The sequence below is a fragment of the Cannabis sativa genome, chromosome 5 (assembly GCF_029168945.1).
Source record: "Cannabis sativa cultivar Pink pepper isolate KNU-18-1 chromosome 5, ASM2916894v1, whole genome shotgun sequence".
NCBI lineage: Eukaryota > Viridiplantae > Streptophyta > Magnoliopsida > Rosales > Cannabaceae > Cannabis > Cannabis sativa.
This window is the reverse complement of record NC_083605.1, coordinates 47,761,444-47,772,618: the sequence shown is the minus strand read 5'-3', so window position 1 is coordinate 47,772,618 and position 11,175 is coordinate 47,761,444. Positions and strand designations below refer to the sequence as shown.

At 37.6% G+C, this 11,175-nt stretch overlaps 1 long non-coding RNA gene across 2 annotated transcripts; it reads right to left on the bottom strand.

Moving 5' to 3' along the window:
* Positions 1–4,929: 4,929 nt before the first annotated feature.
* Positions 4,930–6,724, bottom strand: LOC133037928 (uncharacterized). Of its 2 annotated transcripts, none has more exons than XR_009687908.1 (2): positions 5,525–6,724; positions 4,930–5,305 (listed from the first exon to the last, which is right to left on the bottom strand). It is a non-coding gene; the product is annotated as an uncharacterized LOC133037928 (long non-coding RNA). The 2 variants fall into 2 exon arrangements; XR_009687909.1 differs by having other exon boundaries at positions 4,930–5,264.
* Positions 6,725–11,175: the final 4,451 nt, after the last annotated feature.

Here is an 11,175-nt window from a genome sequence, read left to right as displayed (position 1 = left end):
AAAAAAAAACCAGGAAACCTCCATTGATGTACAAAAAAACTCAAAAACAACAATCATTGAACAAAGAAATCGCGATCAGAGGAGAAGAACCGAGTAGAAGGGGAGCTGGAAATCAAAGAAACTCACCCATGATTGAATCAGAAGGAGAATTGAAGGTAAACAAATTTTTTCAGGAACGTGAAAACATCTTTTAGTGTAGATGAATAGTAATTTGATATTAATTGATGAAAACCGGATTAAATTGAAATAATAATGAAATATTGATGAAGCTGAGAAAAAAACAACAACGGTTTGCATGAAAATAAACATTAACGCATATAAATAATTGCTACAGTGTTTTGTTCTGAAAACTGTTGTTTACAAGTTGTTTTACAGTGGAATAATAGTTGTTTGGGATCTACAAACTAGAAAATATGAATCTATTGTTATTAATTACTGATTGCTTTTAAAATAGTTGTTTGATAGTTGATTTAAGCTATATAAATAGTCAAATTCGAAAGTGTTAGATGCATAAGTTATTGCTGGAAAGAGTTGTTTATTGGTTGTTTTGACAGATTAAAATAGTTGTTTGCAACTACAAAACTGAACCAAGTAAATAATTTACATTATTTCGTGGAAACAGAACCATTACAAATATTGGTGCAGAAGCAATGGGCATTGGGATGACAACAAAAACTATGTTGATTATGAATCAAGTTGTAAAGCCCGCTTAGTTAATTTGGAAATTAGCAGTTATTTATGTTAATCAGGAAATTATTTATAGCTATTTAAATAATTTATCATTGTTATTTATGGAATTCAGATATGCATAATTATGTCATCGGCGGTTTTATATTTCGTATTTCGGTGTCCGGTATTTTGGAACGCGGCGTTTGGCTCGGTAGAAATCACAACTTAGTATGTTAGTATTTTGGGGACGGGTTTTAGACATTGGGAATGCTCGGGAATGGCGGGAATTTAGAATGTCCCAAAAATACCCCTTTAGTATGATTTTAGTGATTTTATGGTGGAGGGGCAAAATGGTCTTTTTGCCCCATTAGTGTTTTGTCTTGTATGATTTATTAAATGGAAAATAAATAATTATTTATGTGATTATTTGGCTGAAATAAAATGTGTTATATTCCTTTTTTTCCAAAATTCCAACACTTTTTGAAAGAAAATTCCAAAAACTCACACACACAAACACTCTCTCTTTCGGCCAAGCTTTGAGCAACGGAGGGGGCTTTTCTCATTTGATTTTGGCTGGTTATTCATCATCTCTTAAGGTTCTTTGCAAGCTAGGTTGGTTCTTGTCTTCCTCTCTTTAAATTCTTGAGAAAAATGTGAAAAAAATGAGATGCATGCATGATTTTTTAGTTGGTTTTGCTGCTGTGTTTTTGTGGTTAAATTGTGTGATTCAAAGTATGTTTAGGTGATGTTAATTGAGTTATTTGAAGCATGCTAGATAGGGTGTTCAAAGCTTTGTTGTTTTTATGTAAAATATGTGATTTTTGGATGAAATGCTATGATATGTTTACGTGTGTGATTCGGATGTTTCGTTAGTTTGCAGAGGTATTTTTATGCTTAGTTTAGTAGAATTAAGCTTGTGGATTGCTTGTTTATGTGGTTTTGCTCAAGCTTGAGTTTGGAACTCAAAGCTTGAGCTCCAATGGCAAAATTTGTGTATGTGGTTTCTGGGTAGGTTTGATGCCTTGGAAATGTTTATTAGGGTCTATTTAGCAGGTCTGGAAAGTTTGGGACCATTTGGGTTTGAATTGGTCAAGTTAGGAGATTTTTAGTTGGCTGCACTGCGAGGAACCGGAATCGGTTGAGCATCCGGAGTCGGATGGGGTCCTGAATTTTCCCAGAACCGGAATTCCGGTTGGGCAACCGGTCTGCCGGTTGGGGATTTTTCAGAACCCTAGTTTTCCTCGTTTTTGGGTTTTTAGGGGTATTGCCATGCTTTTTATCGATAGGGAAACTTTTAGTTTCAAGTTTTAGTCCCCGGGAAGTGATTTAGCGTGTCACTTATAGCGTTGTGATTTTTATGGTTTAGGAGCCAGTAATCCGCCGTTCGGCTTCGATTCCGGTCGGGTTGACGGCACACCCGAAATCGGAATCCAGGTAAGATTAGTATAACAGTATGCATATGTAGATTACATGTTTAGCGTGCATGTAGGAAGCCTGTTAGATTACATTAGATATGTATTTAGGCTTCGAACCATCCAACCCTGTCACGTCGGTACAGGCTGGAGTATGACCGACGGCGGAGTATGACCGGTTCGACCGATCGAGTGACACTTGGTTGGTGGTTCGGTGCTATTGACCTTATCCCGTCGGTACAGAGCTGGAGTATGACCGCAGCGGAGTATGACCGGTTCGGCCGATCGGGTGAGGATACTTGTCAATAGTACCGTCCCGAACGTTCAAAACTCGCACCATGTTGGACATGGCAAGAAGTGCTCGGTACCATGTTGGACATGGCGATGGCGGGACTCAGTATCGTGTTGGACACGGCAGTCAGTTTTATGTATGATATTATTATGCTTTTCTTACTGAGTCTGTCGACTCACAGTTTATGTTCATGTGTAGGTAAAGGCAAGGCAGTTGCTGATGGACCGTGAGCGAGCTTATGAGATTGTACATGTCGGGGCGGTTAGGCCTGGAGCGTACGATCCTCGGGACAGCACGGCTGAGATTTTGTAACTGTCGTTAGACGACTTTTATTTTGATGTAATAGTTAAACAGTAAAAACGTTTGTAAATGATTTTATAAATCGGGATCCCGAGACTTTTGTAAAATGGTTTATAAGTTTAATGAAAAAGCAAAATTTTAATTAATCACGTTTTTCCATAAACCTCGTTGACTAGCAACGAGCTGCACAGTACGTTTAAAAATCACGTAATACGCCTAAGATAGTTAGGGTGTTACAATTTGGTATCAGAGCCGCCAGGTTGTCTTCCGAAGATCGTCACGACATGTACAATCATCATCAGCAGTTAGCTCGGTTCACGGTTCAGTAAGCCTTTATTGCTTTAGTAGTTTATTTTATTCAGTTATGAAAAAGAAAAGCCTGTTAGGAAGCATGTTAGTAGCCTGATAGTAGAATAGGCGCATGTTTCATTTCTAATTTCCAAATTAAGCGGCATTAGTAAGCTCGCCTTGAATACGACCTGATATGCCAACTCTTGGTTTCGCAGGCGGTTCTAACTAGATGGACGCCAGGCGGACTACCAGGAGTCAGGGCAACTCCGTGGGGTCGAATCAGGGACAGGGAGCTCAGTTTCCCCCACCTGCTAGGGGCCGAGGTAGAGGTCCCCGAGGCAGGGCTCGTGGCCGGGGTGATGAGAACCCGCCAAAAGGCTGCCCAGGCTCCCCCAGCCCGATCGGGGTGGAGCCCCGACCTGGGAGTTACGGTTTGCGGAGATGCAAGCCCGGATCGAAGAACAAGACCTCGAGATTCAGAGGTTGAGACAGCAGGGTGCTCCTGCAGTTCCAGTGCCTATAGTTCCAGTGGCACCTGCCCCTGCTGCCCAGGCCGAGATAGTGGTGGCGGCCCATAGATTGGAACCTTTGTATGAGCGGTTCCGGAAGCAAGCACCTCCGGTATTCCTGGGAGGTCCAGATGTGTCGAAAGCCGAGCAGTGGCTTACGGTGATCACCAGAATTCTGAACTTTATGGGTGTCACCGGTAACGACAGAGTGGTGTGCGCCACATTCCAGTTCCAGGAGGATGCCCTGGTATGGTGGGACATGGTGTCTCAGATTCACGATGTCACCACCATGACCTGGGAAAGGTTCCAGGAACTCTTCAACGCGAAATACTACAATGAGGCGGTTAGAAGCGCCAAGAGGAAAGAGTTCGTTCACCTGACCCAGCGGGAGAACATGAGTGTCACTGAGTATACTACTCAGTTTGACCGGTTGGCGAGGTTAGCCTCGGGAATTGTGCCGACCGACTTCAGCAGGAAGGAGAAGTATCTGGACGGGTTGAACCCCAAGATCAGGCATGACCTGATGATTACCACTGACGACAGCACCACCTATGCTCAGATGGTGGAGAAGGCAACGCTGCGGGCGGGGGCGCGGTGGGGTGCATGTCGAATCGGCCGGATACTCCGGTTAGTGGCGGAGCTCCTACCCCTCCTGCATCAGGCTTCAGCAGGGGGAGTAGTGGTTCGGCCATTGATCAGAGGAAGAGGGCACCCACTGCTTCCGGCGGCTCGAGCCAGAACAAGAGGTTCCGGGGGAACCAGAACAGAGGGAGTCGTCCTGGTGGTAATGAGACCCGATTCTCCTACCCCGAGTGCCCTAGCTGCAAGAGGCATCATCGGGGAGAGTGCAAGGGGCAGGGATGCTTTCATTGTGGCATGCCCGGGCACTTCACAAGGGAATGTCCCCAGCTCCGGCCAGAGGCACCGAGAGCTCCAGCGATACCCACTCCAGCCAGGGTGTTCGCTATCACGCAGGCTGATGCAGATGCCAGCCCATCAGTTCACTACAAGAAAACTCTTTTTCAATGACTAAATTTTTAGTCATTAAAACTCATTAATTAGTCACCCAAAATTTTTTACGACTAATTATTTTTAGTCGCCATTTAGTCACTGAAAGTCGGTCGTAGAAAACATTTGGTGACTAAAATATTTTGTCACAAATAGTGTTATTTTTTATGACCAAAATTTAATCACAAAATATATTAAATTTAGTCACAATAAATTTGATATATTGGTCATTTCAATTTCATTGTACACTTTTAACACCCAAAAAACTATGCTTCAGTAACTAAAATTTAGTCATGAAAGAATAAATATTTGATAAATAAATAATTATATAAATTAATTATTTAATGACAAATATTTAATTTTAAAAACTAATTTATAAAATTTATTTTAATTTTTAATTTGGAGTTTACATTCATTTAAATTATAAACAAAAACAAATAATTAAATATATATTTAAATAATATTAAAGGCATTTATTCATTACATAAAAGTTACAATTACAATGTAATTCTTGCCTATCTTGAAATATACAAAATCTAAACCAGAAACTACAAAAGCAAACTCCATGAATCAAAGTTGTAAACCAAACTACACAAAAAATAAAAAACAAAGAAAACTAGCAACTAAAAAAAAAAATGAGAAGCCCCTAATCTAGCTCCAACTCGGAAGTTGGAAGCACACACCCCTCAAACTCTTCGAAGATTATCTAAAAGGCATGATCTCAGTTGTGTGATGCTAGTAGAGCTTGAACTGTCCTTTGGGAACCAGATTGAAAGATGATCTCTAAGCACATCAACCATACTATATCTCTATTGTCAAAGTCTCTGAAGTTTAAAAAGATATATATCTCTATCAATAAATGTTTACAAAGTATAATGTCTCTCACTTGTGCTAAGAAAATCAAACATTTTATGATATAATATGCCCGAAAAAATTGAAGCAGAAATACAATATGCCCCAAAAAAATTTCAAGTTTCTGACATAATCATTAAAGCACTCATATAATAAAGGTTCAATGAAACAATACTACCACAACTGATCACCTCGAGGGAAGGTGTTGAAGAGCCCTTCCACCAAGAACATATCATAATTTTCAATTGTCACTACAAATAAAAACAAGTAATAATTGTATGGCTATTAATGAGCAAAATCAAAATATATCTACTAATTCTTTCGAAATTCAAAACTACGTCTAAGAACATGTCACAATAAAATAAAGAAAAAATAAATACTTACCTAATGGGGATAACATGCTCAAGACAAAAGGACTATCCAAAAGACAAAACACTAGACAACAACTAGACCAAATATAAGAATCAGCAGCAAAACATAAAATGTCACTATAATTTATTTATCGAAATTCCACTCTGCATTGTCTTGCAGCAGAAAGGGATCCACAACAGCAAGAGGAATTAAACATAAATTACACAACATATATACTATAACATAATCTCACCTGAAAGAAAAATGATATGTTGCCTATCTCCTTGTGTATATACTAGTTAATTTGTTCCACATGAAATCCTTGACATAAAATTGAAAGCCAAATCATATGCTACTTTGTAATATTGGCAGAACACCAGTTTAATTTTTCTTCTGTAGTGATATAATAAGTTAGTTTTCAAATCCATAACAACTACAATAAAGGGTCAATAAACAAATAAATAAATAAATACAACAATGATTATTATGGATCTCTGAAAAATATTCTTGAAATGTTGATCCATATAATGCTGTTAAATTCACAACATTATAATTCTTTTGCTACTAAAAGAGTGCCTGTTTAGAAAGTGAAAACATTTTTAATAAAAAAAATTACATCTCTCAAACAAGCAATGCAGTTAATAACATAATCTATAAAATTATTAATCTTGACATTATATCTTCTTCAGAGAATTATATATACATCTTTCGACATGGAAGGGAATAGCAAACACCAGTACTGTCAATCTATTTACGATTTAACAGCCAAATATATGGCTTTATTTCTATATATTATGGATAAACTATTGTTCCCCTAAAGTCTTTGCAAAAGTAACTATCTAGCACAAATTATCCTATTAATGTAAGATTATAGCTTCGAATTTGTAGAGAAAAGCTACAAAACACATATTTAACAAACTAAATCACATATCAGATAAGAAGATATATATATATAAATAACGCATAAATATATACTCTTCTGTGTATGGATATGTCTTCTACAGTCATGACTTTCATATTTAATATTAGTAACAAATAATTATTATATATATATTAATAGAAAAGAAGAACAAGTGTACTATACTGATTGAAGTATATGCTCTAATAAGTACTGAATCATCAATCTGTAAAAGTAGATAATAAAATGACATAAGGATATATATTATACATATAGCAAATTAAGATTGGAAATAATTTCGTCATTAAATATAAAAAACTAAATAAATTATATTTTTTTCAGACAAACAGAGGTCTCCCACAACACTTTTCAGGTAAAATTAAAAATTTCCTAGATATATCTATTTCAAAACAAAACTGGTCATCATGAGATTTTTATCCATAAATAAATCCCTTTTCGTATGCCCCCAAGTCCCATTAAAAAAGTAAAAGAAGAAAAGAGAAAAGAAAACTAGAGTGGAGCATAGGAATTGCCTGAAATTTACATCTGAGGCACAAGAGTGAGCAAAAAAGGAAGGACAAGAAAAAACTATTAATGGAAACAAAATCCAATTATTCATGTCAATTTCTTGCTTTAAATTAAAGAAAACAACCCAAAATCTAAAATAGAGCATTATGTAAATTAGGTTCTCAAGGGTCTCACTTTCCACCCAAGGTTGTGAAGTGCCCAGGATCTTCAATGGATGGAGCAGACACATAGCTGCTCTGGTAGTTTCCAGCGGACCCTCCTCCTCTTGAACCACCACGGCCCCTGCCTCGGCCTCGACCACCTGGAGTGAAGTACCTTTTACAGGTGAGAAATGTAAAAGGAAAAAGAAACTGGAAATATAGAGGGAATAAGGGTTTGAGAGAGTGCTAAAGTAAATAGGGGGAAACTGAAAATATAGAGGGAAAAATTTTGGAATTTGCCGGGAAGAATAAAAATTTTAACAATCCTGTTTGCTTTTGGTAATGACTAATTAATGATCCTATGCCATTATTTATTTAATTATTTTTTTCATAAATATAATTAAATAAGCTATCATATATAACATTTAAAATTTTATTATAAATATTTAAAATAAATATAGTTTTATGAAATTTTTAAAAATAATTATAAATTAAAAAGGTAACTATTTATATATATATAGTAACACTTATAAAATGCCACTAAATTTAATATTTTGTATCATTTTTACAAATGTCATTATTGATATATTCTAGTAACATTTTTAAAATAATACTACTAAAACTAAATATATATATATACAAATTAGTGACATTTTTGATCAAATCTAAATATACTTTTAGTCATATTTTTTTAAAAAAATGCCACCAATTAAAATGTTATCTATTCTCACTAAAGTGATATTTTTGAGCAAATGTCATTAAATTACTATTATTGTAACATTTTTAAAATGTCACTATATCTAGTTATAGTAACATTTTTTTAAGTGTTACTAAAATCTATTTTTGGTGCATTTAATTAATGTTATTAAATTCTTAGTTTAGATATTGTAGTATATTTTTAAATGTCATTAAATTATTATTTTTGTAATATTTTTTGGCAAATGTCACCTATTTGTAATTTTGGTAGTGAAACCACACCAACACAGTTTGAATATATATTAATTCATTATATTATATTAAATTTAAATTGATTTTTACTAAAAAAAAATCTCATCTTTTCGGTAAAAAAACAATTAATGAACATATATATATATACGTTTGTTAATTAGCTTATATATTATTTGCTCTTTTATAGCTCATTAGCATTGTATTTTTTAGCAGTTAAAATATTTGTAGTGACATAATATACATTAAACATATTAATTTAGTTTTATATTTTATCGTGACTAAATAATTAGTTGGTATATATAAATCATTAATAATAAATGTAAGTATAAATTTTTTAGGACTAATATTTAGTCATTGAAACTCTTTAACATTTACCGACCAAATATTTTGTCACAAATTGAGGATTTTTAGTGACTAAATAATTTTAGTCACCAAAATTTAGTGCTCCCGCCACAACTATTAATTTGGCACCAAAGTATCAGTGACTAAGTACAAATTTAGTCACTAAAAATAGCAAACAGTGACTAAAAATTAGTCGTTGATTCTTTTGGTTCAATTTAAATATTATTTTATGACTAAATATGTCTGCGACTAAATATTAGTCGTAAAAGCTAACTATTAGTGACTAAGTTTATCTAGTCACAAAAATTTAGTCGCTGAAAACCCATTTTCTTGTAGTGGTTGTTACAGGTCAGATTTTTATTAACGACTCGCTTTATTCAGTGCTGTTTGATTCTGGGGCTACACGTTCTTATGTGGCGGCCAGAGTCTTTAGTAAGTTGGGTAGACCCTTTGTTAGATGTGAATCAGGGTTTGGAACCCTGTTACCTGGCGGAGAATTGGTTATCTCCAATAGGTGGATTAGGTCTATGCCGATCAGGATAGATGGTAGAGAGTTAAGCGCTGATCTGATAGAGATGAGCTTAGTCGAATTTGATATTATTTTAGGAATGGATTTCCTATCTAAATATTCGGCGAGCATTGACTGTAAGAGGAAGATGGTGGTCTTCCAACCGGAAAGTGAAGAACCGTTCGTATTTGTGGGTTCGGTTCAGGGATCTCGGATCCCGGTGATCTCGGCTATGTCAGCGAGAGAACTATTGCACGGTGGGTGCTTAGGGTTTCTGGCCGTGGTGGTGGACACCACTCGGCCAGAGGATATCAGTGTGGTTCGGGAATTTTTGGACGTTTTTCCCGAAGAACTTCCAGGGTTACCACCTCAGAGGGAGATTGACTTCGTGATTGACTTGGCACCAGGGGTGGATCCGGTTTCCAAAGCCCCGTATAGGATGGCTCCAGCTGAACTTAAGGAATTAAAGATTCAGCTCCAGGGGTTGCTTGACATAGGGTTCATTCGGCCCAGTGTGTCACCTTGGGGAGCCCCGGTTTTGTTCGTGAAGAAGAAGGATGGATCTATGAGGATGTGCATCGACTACAGAGAGTTGAACAAGCTGACGGTGAAGAATAAATATCCATTACCTAGGATCGATGATTTGTTCGATCAGCTTCAGGGGAAGACGGTCTTTTCTAAGATTGACCTCCGTTCGGGTTATCATCAGTTGAGGATCCGAGAGGAGGACATTCCAAAGACGGCTTTCCGCACTAGGTATGGACACTACGAGTTCCTGGTTATGTCATTCGGACTAACCAATGCTCCTGCAGCATTCATGGACCTGATGAATAGAGTATTCAAGGATTTCCTCGATATCTGTGTGATTGTGTTTATCGACGACATCCTCGTGTACTCTCAGTCAGAAGAGGAGCATGAGTTACATCTTCAAATGGTACTGCAACGACTTCGAGAACATAAGCTCTACGCCAAGTTCAAGAAATGTGAGTTCTGGTTGTCTCAGGTGTCCTTCCTAGGGCACATTGTGGGTGAAGACGGGATCAAGGTGGATCCCGGGAAGATCGAATCCGTCAGGGATTGGCCGAGACCGAAGACAGTGACAGAGATCAGAAGCTTCTTGGGATTAGCTGGGTACTACCGTAGGTTCGTGGAGGGGTTCTCCAAAATTTCAATGCCCCTAACCGAGCTTATAAAGAAGAATCAGCGATTTATCTGGTCAGATAAATGCGAAGCTAGTTTTCAGGAGCTGAAACAGAGGTTGATTACTGCTCCGGTACTAGCTTTGCCTTCGGACGAGGAGAAGTTCGTGGTCTATTGTGACGCATCCAAACAGGGTTTGGGGTGCGTATTGATGCAAGCCGATCGGGTTATCGCTTACGCCTCCCGTCAGTTAAAGGACTATGAACAGCGATACCCGACTCATGATTTAGAATTGGCCGCAGTGGTTTTTGCACTGAATATTTGGCGGCATTACTTGTATGGTGAGAAGTGTGAGATCTATACCGACCATAAAAGTCTCAAGTATTTCTTTACTCAGAAAGATTTGAACATGAGACAAAGGCGTTGGTTGGAATTAGTGAAGGATTATGATTGCGAGATCCTCTATCACCCCGGAAAAGCCAATGTAGTGGCCGACGCCACGAGCGAGAAGGGTTCGGGCGGTAGCTAGCATGGTTCGTATCTCACCTCAGCTAGCAGAGGATATGGTTAGATCCAGCATTGAGTTTGTGGTAGGTCAGCTTCACAACTTAACGCTGCAATCTGATCTGTTAGAAAGAATAAAGGTTGCTCAGACGACAGATCCGGAGTTAGTGAAGATCCGAGATGAGGTATTGGCTGGTCAAGCCAAAGACTTTTCAGTGTCAGCTAGTGGGGTGCTTTTGTATAAAGCCAGGGTTTGTGTCCCGAACAGTGTGGACTTGAGGAACGAGATCTTTGAGGAGGCTCATTCTACTCCATATTCTCTACATCCCGGCACCACCAAGATGTACCAAGATTTGAAACCGTACTTCTGGTGGAGCGGTATGAAGAAGAATTTGGTAGAATTCGTTTCGAGATGCCTCACGTGTCAGCAGATCAAGGCTGAACATCAGAGACCAGCAGGGTTGTTGCAGCCTCTAACCCTAC